Source organism: Malus sylvestris, chromosome 4, assembly GCF_916048215.2.
Source record: "Malus sylvestris chromosome 4, drMalSylv7.2, whole genome shotgun sequence".
NCBI lineage: Eukaryota > Viridiplantae > Streptophyta > Magnoliopsida > Rosales > Rosaceae > Malus > Malus sylvestris.
In genome coordinates, this window is record NC_062263.1 from 19,685,698 (window position 1) to 19,699,806 (window position 14,109).

General features: G+C 38.5%; 1 non-coding gene across 1 annotated transcript; it reads left to right on the forward strand.

Annotated features, from left to right (window-relative positions):
* Positions 1-7,325: 7,325 nt before the first annotated feature.
* LOC126620529 (U4 spliceosomal RNA) lies at positions 7,326-7,481 on the forward strand. Its single transcript, XR_007622554.1, has one exon. It is a non-coding gene; the product is annotated as a U4 spliceosomal RNA (small nuclear RNA).
* Positions 7,482-14,109: the final 6,628 nt, after the last annotated feature.

Here is a 14,109-nt window from a genome sequence, read left to right on the forward strand (position 1 = left end):
GGTTCCATCGGAACTCTGAAGTTAAGCGAGTTCAGGCGAGAGCATTCTTAAGATGGGTAACCCACTGGGAAGTTCTCGTCTGAGTTCTCAGAAACAAAACCGTGAGGGCATGGTCAGGGCCTAAAGCAGACAATATCGTGCTATGGTGGAGTCGAGACTGAGATGTGACCACTTGGCAAAAAATAATTTTTTTTTAAAACCTGAATCTTCTCAAAAAAAAAAAAAAATCCTGTAAAACGCAAAACCACCCTACCTTCCCCTGCAACCCATCCCCACTCTTCTTCTGCCTATCAAGTCGAGGCTCCCAACTACCTTCATCTTCTTCACTCTCTTCACCTAATCCCTCATTATCGTATCCGCATCCCAACGTGATTTTGTTAATCGAGCTCGAGAGCTGGCTATAGGTGGAAGATCTGGCCGGGTTGAAAACCAGGTCAGATTACCAGTAGCAATTAGAGCAGGGACCGCACTGGAGCCAGTTGACGTCGCTGCTGGTGTCGAGCACCATGTAGAATGACTTCGCCGGAGTCCCAACGCCAATCCGAGAGAAGTACTCGCCGCTGCCTTGGCTAACGTCGCAGACAACGGGGGTGGAGAGGTTACGGGGTTGGATCTTGGCGTCAGAAAATAAGAAAAATCCCAAAAATAAAGAAAAAAACACCAAACAATCACATCTAATCTAATTGTAGAGAGAGAAAGACAAAGAGTGTGGAAGAGAGAGTACGATTGAGGTTTATGGCTATGGAGGAGAAGCTGATACAGAGGTTGGAATCGGCTGTGTCGCGCTTAGAGGCGTTGTCGCTGTCCGTTGGTGGAGGGTCAGCGATGGCCAGGGGTTTCCAGGATGCGCTGCTGGATCCGTCGATTGTGGCTTATGAAGATCTGATTGAGCAGTACCTGGTTAGGGTTTCAGCTGCAGCTGAGAAGATTGAGGGGCAGATGTTGGACATCACCAAGGTTCTCCAACAAGCTTTTTCTACTCAGAAGGACCTGCTTATCCAGATTAAGCAAACTCAGGTCAATCTCGCTTGTGATGCCTTTGTGTTTTTGGGATTTTCTTTTTCGTTTTTTATTGTTTGGTTTCATTGGGTGTTGAAATTTCAAATTTATAAATGTAAAATGATAGAGTGGAGGAGAGGGAGGTGGTTAGGAGGCTCAGGAGGGAGAATAGGGGTGGGGAGGGGTTGCAGGGAAGGTGGGGTAAGTTTTGCGTTTTTCAGTTTTTTTTTTTTTTTTTTTTTTTTTTGGGTTGAGAAGATTTAGGTTTTTTATAAAAAAAAAATTATTTTTTTGCCACGTGGCACACATGTGGCAACCACGTTAGCTCTTAACGGATCAATGGATGGAAAATGTAACGGAGGTACTATATTGAAATAAAATAGTAGGTGAGGTATGAAAGTGAAATGTGACAATCATCTCATTCTAAAAGCTATAACTAGTAAATAAAGGTGTAGTCAAATTCAAAGTTATGAACTAACCGGACCTTCTCATTTCGTGAGCAGTACACAATCCAAACATAAATGTGTAGTCAAACTCAAACTTATTTACCGAGTACCCTTTGATGCCCTCATAAGAATTTAATAAAGTTTACCGTTTGACAAAAAAAAAAAATCTCATCCCTCTAGGAGCATGCACTCTTGTACATTATGAGGTTTCGTTTGTCAACTTGGACTGTACTGACTATTTTAGTCGGATATGATAAATAATGATAGTAATGACTAAATTAATTGGGTGTTTGATGCTTTAGCGGATAAATCTGTGCATCGGATAATACATTGGATTACAATAAAATTTTAAAAAAATTCACCGAATAATTGATGTTAAAATGGAAAAAAAGGAAAAAAACCAAAGAAAAAAAAAAAGAATTAATCCTCATTGCACTGACAAAATTAAAAAACAAAACATAAAAATGGAAGGAAAGAAACCAAAATAATATAATTGAAGATACAAATTAAAGAAGAAATGAAACCAATTTGTAAGAAATAGACAGATAAACCAATTTCATAAGAGAGGGAATAGAGAGCAAACAGAGAGTGGGAGCGGAGCAAAAGGACGAAGAAGAACGAAGTATAGCAGATGAATTCGAGAGGAGGAAGAAGAACAAAGAACAGTAGATGGAGTTCGTTTTGGATAGAGGAGAGAACGGAGAAGGCACAGATCCGTTTGAGAGTGAAGAGACAACGCGATTAAATTTTCCTGGGCTTTTGAGTTTGGAACCCGCTAAATTATCCTTAGCTTTTGGAGTGTATTATTAGCAAGTGTGAGCCGGACTAAAAAATGGGCCCATGATATTTAATCTGCCGGCTATTGAATTCAAAACTGCACCAAATGCCTGTCTTGCACTATTAATCTTATTCAGAGTCTAATACTGACACACCCCGACCCGAATCAGGGCATGCTGGCCGTCACGTGAGGGTGACGTAGCCATGTGCACAGTGCAAAAGTAATAATGATAATACAGAATATGAATAAATGAAAACCAATTCATACAAGTACTAGTTAAGACAAGTGCTAGAATATGTGTGAATACACAATCAGAGCATGAGTAGCCTAAGTTCAGTCCAAAAAACAAGTACTAATTAAACAACACCCAAAGATGCCCTACATTTGTGATAGTCTGTCAGAACCTCCAATCAATCCTTGTGAGCCACCAACGAACAAGCTTATTTAAAATCTGGAGGGGCGCAAAATAGAAAGTGTGAGGGGGCAAAGACAGAGCTTTTCAAAACCATTTCATTTATCAAATGCTCTAACCCTTCGCCGTAAAACATGTATAACTTTCCCAGAAATGGAATATATATATATATATATATCAATTCATGCTTCACATATCCATATTCATAAGTCATGCCAAAATATAAAACAGAATAAGTAACTCAAGTGCAAATAAATTCATGGAAAATAACATATTAGCCGGAACCCCTGTAGAGGTTTGTACGGCTGAATTCATAGCTCATTAGTCAATCTAGCTAGAGTCACCGCAAGTGACCTATACGACACTACATTGCACATGAATCGGAACTACTGCAAAGGTCTGTACGACAAGACTGGATATAATATAGTTATGCTCAATGCTACGCTATCATGATAGTTGTGCGATAAATCGCTAGTCACCTACGAGTTGGAACCACCTATGATGGTCTGTACGACAAGACTGTGCACCTAAATTGGATTCAATGTGAGCATATGGTGCAGGAGGTGACATTATATATAGGCCTATGTCATATCTCTGGCTAAATCACTAACACCTGGGTGCAGGTTTATGAGCTCAATATTTCTCAATTAATCACAACTGTTATTCACATTCACAATTCATAAACTCACCTAAGGCTTACCTGAGCGTCCACAGTACCACAATTATATATATATGCAAACATCATATGCATATTCTAAATGTAAAACATTTGGCATGGCAATTTAAATCATAACTCATTTAAATGCATTTTCTAGGAAAGATACCAAGCATATACATATATACTTAAAACCAAAAGCCCACTCACGGGTATGTCGAAGGGTCGTAGCCCCCGAGCCGCCCTTGATTGCCCTCGTCCTTAGGATAGGTCTCATCTATATGCGAAATAAAGTCGAGCCCGGGATGTGGTAGGGGTTTGGGCAGGGATGTGACAATTTGGTATCAGAGCCAATCCATGGCTGAATGTGTGTCGACGAGGGCGTCGGGCCCCTAAAGGGGTCAGATTGTAACATCCCACACAGCCTAGGGGAGTGGATCTTGTAAGCCTTATATGTATATTCTCATCTCTACCTAGCACGAGGCCTTTTAGGAGCTCACTGGCTTCGGGTTTCATCGGGACTCCGAAGTTAAGTGAGTTTGGGCTAGAGCAATCCCAAGATGGGTGACCCATTGGGAAGTTGCTCGTGAGTTCCCAGAAACAAAACCGTGAAAGCGTGGCCGAGGTCCAAAGCGGACAATATCGTGCTACGGTAAAGTCGAGCTCGGGAAGTGGTCCCGCCCGGGCTGGGATGTGACAATTTGGTATCAGAGCCAATCCCTGGCCAAATGTGTGCCAACGAGGACGTTGGGCCCTTAAAGGGGTGGATTGTAAGATCCCACATCACCCAGGGGAGTGGATCCTGTAAGCCTTATATGTATATTCCCATCTCTACCTAGCACGAGGCCTTTTGGGAGCTCACGTTAAGCGAGTTTGCGCGAGAGTAATTCTATGATGGGTGACCCACTAGGAAGTTCTCGTGTGAGTTCCCAGAAACAAAATCGTGAAGGCGTGGTCGGGGCCCAAAACGAACAATATCGTGCTACGGTGGAGTCGAGCCCGAGATGTGGTGGGGGTCCAGGTCAGGATGTGACAAATACGGTGTATTAAACGATGCCTCAAATTCTAATTTATGAGCTAACCCACCCCTTCACACATGTGAAAAATATTTTTGTACTAATTTCTTATAATCATATCCTTCCGCTCACACGTAATTTGAATTTAATTGTGTAATCAAATTAAAATTTATGTATCAACAACCCCCACACTAACATAAGATTGTATTTATTTATTTGTTTTGTGAATTTTTTTAGAATCATCTCATCTCATCAGCGGCATGCAATCAATAAGTAAAGAGTAATGTTGGGGAGGTTATCAATTTAAATCGTATTTTGTAAATCATGTGATATGGTCGTTGATGATTGAATTATTATTTAAGTGTTGATTAATGTACTGATTTTTTATTAATGACACATAACATGATTTACAAATATAATTTAAAAAATTAATCTACTTAGCATTACTTATAAGTAAAATGTGCAGTCAAATTCAATTATGAGCTAACTACCCCTTCACGCCTTTTCAAAAAACTTTTATGATAATTTTTTTACAATCATATCGTTACATGAACAGCACGCAATCTAAACATTAAATATGTTGTCAAACAAAATTTATAAACTAACCACCTTTTTACTTTTACCAAAGTATTTTCTTTTCCTGAATTTTGTTTTACAATCATCTCATTCCGTGAGCAGCATGCAATTACTAAATATAATTGAAAAGACGTAAACGACCGTCTCATCAGATAACTTTTATCCTCGTTCCCACTCATTGTAAGGGATAAATATGGCTTTACATAGTTAAATACTTCCTTTGTTTTTTATACCATTTTATCTCCAAGATAGTGCCCATAGATCCCGGAGCATTAGATGTAACCAACAAAAAAAAAAAAAAACCCAACCTAACAGCTATAAACCATTGCAAAGCACTATAAAAACAGAGTCAACACTCTGTTTTCTACATGCACTTACCAAACTGCCTACACACCAACTCTCCATACTCTCACTCCCATACTCCTCAATTCCTCCTCCTCCATCTTATCCCTTTTTTGCTCTCGCAATTCCAATTCCGAAAGGAAACTGAGAATGTCTCAGAGAGCGAATCGCCACCAGAGAAGGCCATCCCAGTGTTTGTTTTTGTCCCCTGACTGTCTCTTGGGTCCCCTGGCTGATGATGCTGCATCTGCAGGCAATGTGGCTGCTGCTGCTGTGGCGTCGGGTCAAGCTCCGCCGCCTCAGATGACCACTCCTCCTCTACCACCGACCCCGAAAACAGCAGAGACCAAGGAGGTTTCGACTGAGGACAAAAAGAAAACCACAGATGCGGATAACTAAACCCAATTGGCGTTGCGTTGGTTGTGTTGTGTTGTGTTGTGTTGTGTTGTGTTGTGTTGCATTGTGTTTTTCCGATCGGTGTTGTTATGTTGTCTCAAGAATTGAGCGTTTTCATGATGTTTAGAATCACAGATGAACCACATTAATGAAAAAAAAAAAAAGATATTTACTTTGAGTTTTATTAGTTTTTAATTCTTTTAATTTTGTATGTATGTGCATTTCTGTGTTTGGTTCCAATGGGGAAGCTGATTTGAGCAGTTTTATCCGTCACAAGTTAAAATTAATGGAATAATTAAACAATGGAATTCAATGGAGGGCTGCATTGGGGCAGTGGAATTGAAGGCTTTTGCTGCAAAATCCAAGAGTTGGTGGGGTCGTAATGTGTTTGGGATTAAAAATGGCTTGGGAACATGGTATTGATTCCTATCTTGGTGGAGGCTCTGTTGCCTCTACTTTCCAATGGCCTTCCAATTGCAGGGCGTCTTAAATATTCGTAGAGCTGCCAAACCAGGTGTTGAGTTTTATTACAAATTGTATCGGCGCATCAGTAAGGAAACCGCAAACTTATATATTATATCATTGTATCAAGTTTATCATGAGATTTATTTACATTCCTCAACAAGGCCCCTTCACGTAGAAACACTTTTTCGTGTATCACGCATAAAGTCAATTTCATATCGGTTTAATCAAGCCAAACTATGTATTTGACATGTAAATCCGAGTTAGGTGCCATCTGACCAACTTAATACTATGTATTTGACATATAAATCACCGAGTTAGGTACCATCTGACCACCCCTATTCGTTTCAACGGGTAATAAAGAATTTGTTTGGGTACTGTGTGGATGAGAAATACAGGAGATACAGACTGTTAAATTCAAAATTGCTCATATTTCTCTCTCATTTGAGCAAAATTGAAGAAAAACTCATGACTTGACGTTTTGTAGCTCCTATGCAACAACATTTTCTTATTTATTTTAGGGTTTTTATCACAAATGATCCTTGAAATTGACTATCACCATCAAGATGGTTATTGGAATTGAAAATCAATCAATGTAGTCCCTGAAAATAGGTGTCGCAAATCAATGTAGTCCTTCCATCACAATTTTGTTAAAAATTCCGTTAAGTGATGATGTGACACATAAATGAGTCTCACAAGTCCCTTTTTGTCACAAATGGTCATTGAAATTGACCTACAACATCAAAATGGTCATTGAAATTGATCTGCGACATCAAAATGATCCCTGAAATTGAAAACCGATCAATGTAGTCCCTCGAGTACGTGTCCCAAATCAATGTAGTCATTCAGTCACAATTTTGTCAAAATTTCTATTACGTGTTGATGTGACACATAAATGGATCACGCAAGTCTCATTAAATTAAAAAAAAATACAAAATAGGTTTAATAATTTAATAGTTAATAAAAAGTTGTGAACCCAAAAACCCAGTCCTACAATCACCTCCAATCCCAATCCACATTCTTCTACCTCTTTCGCTGTCTATTCTCTAAAAAAAATCTTAATATACCCATCTTTACACACTTCGGCACCCTTCACCGAATTGAAATTGGATCAAGATTACCTTTGGTGACGGCTTGACTGATTGACAACACTTTTGGGACATCACCGTTAACATTTAAGCTGTCAACATCCTCACAACCTTAATCTTAGAAAGCTTGTTTGGCGCTCCCTTGGTGGGCTGGTGACTCAAAGAACGGCGAAGTATGCCTTAAGATAATGAGGTTATAACCGAGATGTGTCTATTGTTGGTTGAAAACTACTTCCAAACCCCCTCTTAGGCCTTAGTTAAGCCTTGTGCCTTTGAGAATTTATGGAAGGGCTTTCTCTTCGGAGTAGGTCCTACTATAAGAAAAAAGTTATATTGTGCAAAAATGTATTTAGACAACTTTTTTAACTAATTATTAAACCCACATAAGCATATAACAAAAAATCTTACAGAATTGTGGTGGAATGATAATATTGATTTGTGACACCTATTTTTAAGGACTACATTCATCGATTTTTAATTTTAGGGACCATCTTCATGATATGGGTCAATTTCAGGGACCATCTAGATAGTGTGAGTCAATTTCAAGAACTATTTGTGATAAAAACATGTAAATCTTGTGAGATCCATTTATGTGCCACATTAGCACTTAACGAAATTTTTAACAGAATTGTGACGAAAGTACCACATTGATTTGCGACACCTATTTTAAGGGACTTCATTGATTGATTTTCAATTTCAAGAACCATTTGTGATAAAAACCCTTTATTTTATTATATACTGCTATGTCACAATGTCTAAAGTACGCCTAATGTAATCGCGCTTAATATGGCTCGAGCCTACCAAACTTCTAACCACATAATGAGTTATAGTAGACTCCCTTGACACTAGCACTTTGAGTATTTAGACTATGTCAATTTTTGTTTAGTTATAAAGTAGTAAGACAAGCCATAACTAAGCTATGCCTTTGTGGGAACTTGAGGTATTTATTTTACCGAAGAAGATGGTGCAAGAAAAAACAAACAAAGTCACGCGAGAATCGAAAAACTTCGACATTCCTGCAAGAAGGAATGAGAGTATGCTGTGAGGGTGGTAAGGTTGCACATTCCTTGGCCATCTGTAAAAGGATTAGAAAAGATCATTCCTAACTTTGGAGCTTTATGTCTTGAATATGTAGTTTTCAACATTGGCTTGTGTTAGGCGTCTGAGTGATTGCATAGGACATTGTTGCTTTGAAATGGAATTAAACTTGAACATGTCAGAGGCTGATTTGATAGGAGTGTAGCTCATGCGCGTGGCCAGTATGATTTTATGCTCTAGTCTTGTTTAAGAATCTTAGAAGTATGTATCATCCTGCAGTCAATTATGGATGCAATCAAATAATTAAAAGTACTTACCTCTTGGAGCGCTACCATGATTTGTACAGAGGTTGTTCACCCGACGGATGGGCATTCAAATAGTTTTTCATGTCGCTGCTTGCGTTGTCCGTAGTAAAACAACGAAATTTTCTTCATTAGAGATTGGAATTATAAGCTGTAAAATGTTGTGAAAGAATGACATATGTAGCTTTCCAATGATGTAAGCATAATTGTCCAATTATATGAGGCTTTCAAGTTTAGTCCATCAAGTGGACGGATATGCATGAGCATAATGTTAGTTGCCTTTTACTTCGCACCAGGGTTGGTTCACGTTCTAATTTAGGCAGGTCTGGAGTTGCAGACACACTTTTCATGTCTTCCAGATGTGCATGGTTTGCCACAAGGATCACTGATGCTTGCATTGTAGCTTGTAGAAAATGACGTGTTGCCTAAGCTTAATTGCCCAAATCATTTATTCTTGATGAAGTATTCGGGGATCGCTAGGTCACCATGAGTATATGATAGTGAATTCATGAAAAATCCTAAGAGGATAACTAACATAAGATATTGTGTCCTCGAGCATTAAGATTACTTGCAGTATACGACAATTCCTAGATTGTAGGAATATCCAAGAATATAGGAAACCTATATATCAATAAGGTTTATGGTGGTGGCACCGTGGGTCTGTTTGTTCAGCTAATTGTGATTGGAGCTGTTTAAGTCATGACCAAAATACGAAGGCGTACTTACTCCGATCCACCACACTCTGTCAAGAGAAAATTCATACGAAAACCCCATTGAGGATCGATAGTTATCCAAGGAACATGTTTTTCAGATTAAGTTGGAGTAATATGTTGTTTGGATTTTTTTTTTATTTGTGAGAATTCGGGTCCACAACCGCCATTTGGTGTATGAGTTGTACTGAATTCATGTGTGGGAATGTTGATAACCGTCCCAACGTACATATTTCTCTAAAAATTTACTTTTTACTCCATACGGTATACCCCCCCGTGTTTTTTCATTAAGAGCTAGTAATGGAGGAGGACAAATGTGGAATTATCACACAATGCATTGCGAGTGATGTTTTTAGCTCGTCAGAGCGGACATGGCATTGGCTGGAACCCTTAGGTAAGCTGTTAACGAAGATATTATTGTGTGTATCCTGAACTCACAGGTTGTTGTAGTATGCTGCGCGTAATTTTATATGAGTTCGGAGGAAGAACCCGAGGAATCCTACAACGAATTCTACCCTGCACTACAAGTGGTAAAACGACGATATAGTTCTCCACATAACTTTCCATAAAATTATACAAAAATCTAATATTTGTATCGTTGCTATGGCATAAGGCACAAATTCCAGTTCGTTTTGAGCAGGTATATTTATTCTGTCAATTTAACACTACTGTTATGATGTGCTGGTTTCCTGTTCAGCTGCTTTAAGTGCCAAATCTAAGATTGTTGGTGTTCTGAAAAAATAATAACATTGTAGATCTACTTCTTACCTTTCCAGACGTATATAGCACGTCACTTTGAAGACTTCGAGATCTTCGTTTTCCCATAATTGTGCAATTTTCACAGGAATGCAGCTTCATCAGTATTCGTTCAAAATATTGGAAGGATTGGTCGTGTGAAAAAGTTTGAAAGGTCAAAAATTATGTGTGAATAGCACCACCATTTAATTATTAGGAGTTCAATTATTGAGATCACTTGTAAACGTATGCCTCATGAGAAGAAGGGCGGGCTTTTAGAACTAGTAGATTATGATCATTCATGTGCTGCTTTTTTTCTTTTTCTTTTATTTTTTTCTTGATAAAAGTAGTGGTGATTTATAATTCAAATGAGAAATTTTATTTGAACCCAAATAATATCTTTCTACACCCAGCTTACTCTCTACACCCATATTATTTTTTACTAAACTAAAAATATCTCTTTAAACCCAAATTTATTACCTACACTACCCTCACAAACCCAATTCAAAATATAAATTTATATTTACACCCATTCAAAAATAAAAAAGCACATAAATTCATTAAACTTTTAAACTCTCCAGGCTAAAATATTTTCTTATGCAGTAACGTACCTAGAAAGTGATTGCATCTTTGCTAGCTAACCACTCGTACAACGCTCACAAGAAGCATTTGGTGGAGTCTCCACAAATGTAAAACTGTTGGCCACAGATTCAGGATCTTCAAGTTGGAGGCAAATGAGAAGAAATGGGTTGAGCTTGGGACAGAAGCTTTGGATGATCGAATATTGGTGCTGGGGGATGACGACTACTATTTCGTGTCTAGTCAAGATTTCCCTGGATGCAAGGGGAGAAGCATATTATTTCAACGAGCCTTGGTATGAGAAGTCGTATAAGCATGATCTAACAAGAATGCTATCCCGATTTGGAGTGTTCAGCTTAGATTTTGGTAGTAGCAGCATCTTATGGCTAGCGGATCTTCCGAGTTCCGAGAACATGTTTTGCCTGCCACCAACTTGGACTTGGCATGCAGACAAGCCATACTCTCGCAAACACGATCACTAGGAAGGTTCCAGATCAACTTTAGAACCGACGACGAAGAGGAGGAAGATGGTGTGAGAGAGAGAAGCAATGAGCATGAGGTGGTACCTTACGTGTCACTATAAGCAGTGAGATACTTGTATTAAGAAATTAACTTTAAAAAATAAAACTTTCATCAATTTATATAATGATACGTGAGCACAAATGGTGTTTTGGGGATGCAAACAGACAGAGAAAAACAATAAAAGGGATGGTAGTAGGATAACCAAAAAGTGATGGTAGGGTTTAATGAGTTTATTGATAAATTGGAGTTTTATTTTTAATTTTATTTTGTACTTAATAGTAATTATGCAATAGGGTAAAATAGACAACTAATAATTTAAATTTAAGTTTGGTTTAGAAAGAGATTATATGGGTTTAAATAAAATTTCTCAATTCAAATTTAGCTTATCAAAGGTAGTGTAGCGTTTTTTACAAAAAAAAAAAAAAAAAAAAAAAGAAAAAAAAAAAAAAAGGGCAGTGTAGCATTGTATCGACGCAGAAAAAAGAATCTGGGTGGGCCCTTCCCGTGTGTGATTTTACCTTTTTTATCTGGCAAACAAATTATTAATTTAGCCCTTTTTATCCTTGTCAACGACCACAAGATCTATTAACGTGTTAATTACAAGCCGAACTAACCCAGCCGACCTAAACTTTCATTGGAGAGAGGAACGTGTATGATTTGGATAATGTGGTTACAGTGTCGGTGTATCCATGTTATACAAAGCTTTCTTATTTTCAAAAAGGTTGACACCTTTATATCTTGACAATAATTGGTTTGAAACAGTTCAAACTTGTATTAGATTTGATTTTTCAACATCTATGTATTTGACTCGTAAAACTTGTGAGCAACTCACCTTTTTACGAAACAACTCAAGGTAAATTACGTCCAAGAATTTTAATTGAAAGAAATTGCTATGTTTAATATTTTTTCTTTAGGAAATTATGTTTACTTTTTTCTTGTAATAAAAAAATTCAGTCTATTTAGATTGATTATCTTTAATTTGAATTTTTAAAGATGGAGATTCTAACTTCTTTGTTTATAAAGAAATTACATGCCTGAAAAAGGATGAAGACGTAGATGACTATGTCAAACTATTAGGAAGAATATTATTGGAAGGTGAAATCACAGAATACATGGCTTTGTGAAGGTGATAAAAATACGAAGTTCTTTCATGCTCAAACTGTACAACGAAGGAGGTGTAATCAGATACAGAGATTGGAAGATAACGCAGGAGTATGGCAGAAGGATCCGAAATGTATGCAGGACAATGCTATAATGTATTTTATGGATTTATTCCAAGCTGGAGACTCACGACAAGAAGGTGAGGTAGAGGCATCGATGGAGTCTAAGGTATCAGACATGGAGAATGAGGAACTTATCCGTCCTTTCTCAGATCAGGAAATTCGGGAAGTTGTGTTTCAAATTCCGGCAACAAACTGGCTTTTTCCATGATCATTGGGAAGTGTTGGACGGGGATATTATACGGATGGTGAATGCCTTGTATCATTCAGGGCGACTGCTTCAGAAGACTAACCATACAAATATTGTCTTAATTCCAAAGGTGAAGGCTCTACGTCGGATGACGGAATTGAGACCTATATCCTTATGTAATATGGTGTATAAGATTATTGCTACGGTTTTGACGAGAAGATTAAAAAAAGTGATGAACCATGTCATTAGCATTAATCAGTCAGCATTTGTTTCGGGCCGCCAGATTCATGATAATATTTTGGTGGACATGAAATCTTGCATTCTTTAAAGCAAGGGGTGGATGGTCGGATGGCGATTAAATTTGATATGGCGAAAGCGTATGATTGGGTAGAATGGGGTTTTTTTATCGTAGTCATGAGCAAGTTGGGATTTCATCCTAAATTTGGTGAGTGGATTTGTGAATGCATCTCCACGATGTCCTATAGTGTCATGGTGAACGGAGTTCCCTCAGGGTATTTCCGACCTGAGAAGGGGTTACGACAAGGGGATCCAATGTCACCCTTTTTGTTTCTTCTATGTGCGGAAGCTTTGTTGGTGTATATCCGAAAGTATGAAGTGGCATGATTGATTAGTGGGGTGCGGGTGGCAGAGAATGCGATGCCTATTAGTCATTTGTTTTTTGCGGATGATTCAATGGTTTTTTGTAAATTTGATGAGACGGAAGCAAGACAAGTGGTTAAAATTTTGGAGGAGTATGGGAAAGAATTTGGCCAGATTGTAAACTTGGAGAAAAGCTCTATATTTTTTGGAAAGGGTTGTTCGAAGAAGGAGAAAAAATGTATTGTCACGAGCATGAATATTCAAGCTAAACACGGATTCGACAAATACTTAGGGATTCAGGCGGATTTTGGGCATTCAAAGAAGGCGGTATTTGAATTGGTTCGTCGAGGTATTGAGAACCGGATTGATGGATGGGCCGAACAATTTTTGTCTCCAGCGAGGAAGGTAGTGTTGATTAAATCAGTTGCAACGGCGATGCCGAATCATGCTATGGCATGTTTTAAATTGCCGGTGAGTACGTGTAAGGAAATGGAGCGGGTTATTGCTCAATTTTGATGGCGAGGGCAGTCGAAGGCTAAGGGATGTCATTGGCTGGCGTGGGAGAAGTTAACTATGAGGAAGAAGGATAAAGGGTTGGGTTTTCGGGATCTAATTGGATTTAATTTGGCCATGCTTGCCAAAGTAAGCTGGAGGGTACTACATAAGTCGGATTCGATGATTGGGGTTGTGCTTAGGGATAAATACTTTCCTAACTCTTCATTCCTTGAGGCTAACAAACAAAACATATCGTCATGGGGATGGAAGGGTATTCTTTTGGGACGGCAAGTTTTGAACTGTGGTCTTCGGTGGTGGGTTGGTGATGGTGAGTCTATTAGAGTGGCGAGCAATCCTTGGATCCCTAAGCCTGATTCTTTTAAATCGTTGATGCGGTTTAGGGCCCCTAATGTAAAGGTATGTGACTTATTTCCTCCGGATAAACATGGGTGGAATATGGAGACTCTTGGGGTCCTGGTGGAACGAGTGGATATAGAACTGATTCAAACCATTCCGATTAGTAGACGTGGCTGTAGTGATAAACAAAT